The sequence below is a fragment of the Siphateles boraxobius genome, unplaced genomic scaffold, assembly GCF_051911475.1.
Source record: "Siphateles boraxobius isolate OS27281-9 unplaced genomic scaffold, OSU_SipBor_1 41, whole genome shotgun sequence".
Classification (NCBI taxonomy): domain Eukaryota; kingdom Metazoa; phylum Chordata; class Actinopteri; order Cypriniformes; family Leuciscidae; genus Siphateles; species Siphateles boraxobius.
Genome location: NW_027509042.1, coordinates 25543580 through 25545394, shown reverse-complemented (window position 1 = coordinate 25545394; position 1815 = coordinate 25543580). Strand labels below are relative to the sequence as shown.

At 37.0% G+C, this 1815-nt stretch overlaps 1 long non-coding RNA gene across 1 annotated transcript; it reads left to right on the top strand.

Moving 5' to 3' along the window:
* Positions 1–800: 800 nt before the first annotated feature.
* On the top strand, positions 801–1493 carry LOC143707239 (uncharacterized). The gene is made up of 2 exons (XR_013193124.1): positions 801–877; positions 1155–1493. It is a non-coding gene; the product is annotated as an uncharacterized LOC143707239 (long non-coding RNA).
* The last annotated feature ends 322 nt before the right edge of the window (positions 1494–1815 follow it).

Sequence of the window (1815 nt, the reverse complement as noted above, 5' to 3'; positions counted from 1 at the left end):
AAAACTTTCAGACATCTAGTATTACAGTATACTGCAATATTGCAGTTTTTTCGTGTCCAAAAAACTGCATTTTTCTACATGTAAAAAAAACTGTAGTATTACTTCTAAAAAACTGCAGTAATTTTTTGTAAGGGATTTAGTATGGGAAAAAGAGTAGGCGAGCGAAAAAGTATGTACGAATCCAAAAGAGTAGGCGAGAATTACCTGGGGGACGTACTAATTATCGCGAGATTCGGACTTAAGTGCATTCGAATATGCCTACTTTCCTACTATGTAGTAGGCGAAAACAGTACGTGAAGGAAGCAGTACGTTCGAAACATCAGTATTCATAAAAGAGTAGGCGAGAAATTCCCGGATGGCTTACTGCTTCCGGACAGATTTTCGAGTGCTCAACCGATTGATACTATTGTATCCCAGGAGGCCACGCGAGAGGATACGTCATTATCAAACATCGTAGAGATCGGCGACGCGGGTGCTTTCAAATGTGAGTAAACACAGTTCCTTGTGTTAAAATTGCATGTGTTGAACTACTGTAGAGTAAACTATTGAATTGTTGAAGGTGTAAAGACGTTACACAGTATAGTACTTTTATTTGAAATGTCTATTTACATCTGACAGGAAAATCTTCAGTAAGTATTGCAGAAGAGCTCATCACAACATGAAATAGACTTCTGAGTGATGTATGTGTGCTGTTATGTAGAACAAATCTGTAAAGTAACTAAACATAAGTTATCTATTTTATTTGTCTATAGAATGAACTGTTTTATTACTGTTGACAAATGTGAATCTTGTCTGGATGTTACAAGGACAGATGAACAGATGTGTTTTTATCCGGTGGAGAGATCATGAAGCTGAATGCTGCCATCAAAGGCTTTGAGTGACACTACTGCAGAAATGAATAACAACAACTATTTCAATATTAAGTTGTAGTTTATTTTAATTATTGTAATTTCAAACAGAGCTATTACAGCACTCTGATTCTTGATTTCTGTTCATCGATCTTTTGTGGTGGAGCAGGACCTGAAAGGAAAGATGATGAAAAAAATTTTTCATTTGTGAAAAAAAGCGTTTTTGTCTTCTAAATAATACTGAAATCAAATGATATTGTGCGGTTAAAATGACTGCTTTTGTGTTATTTTTGTGCATTTTTGTAGGATCTGAAATGTCAGCAGGCTGGTGTGGGCACTGAGGATGAGGAGTCCAGAGCTGAATCCTGGAGATGGTGCCATGGATGAGACTGTCCATCACTCCACCTGCCCTTACGAGTCCCTCCATCACTCCACCTACTCTTATTGCCTCAGATTGTGAAGCACAACACATCACGCAACAACCTCAGGCACGAAGGCACGGCTCACCTCTGGCGGTCAGCTGATTCATCAGAATAAAGCCGCAGAATGGGAACCGCTGTGTTGAGATGACAGAAGGATGTGGTTCAGCGCCTGTAGCCTACATACATGATTGTAGTTTGAATAAAGCTTTGTTTCATGTGTTGACTTATGCATTTGTTTATTGTGTGATGGTGACTTTCATTCATTCTTTTACTAATTTATTAATATTTCTCATTGTTGTCAATACATAAAATATAATTATTTAATTAATGCTTTATTTAATTGTTTGAATGAAAATGTACATATGTTCACTATAGTAGGATTACAAATTTTATTTAAATGTTTAATTTAGATTTCCAATACAATAGTATTTTATATTGAGAAAGTTTATAAATGATGAGACCAGGAAACCTCTGCAAACGGTAGGGGTTCCCAGCGGGATATTCCTGACTGTCCCGTCTCAATACGAGAAGGCTAGGCTTTTCCT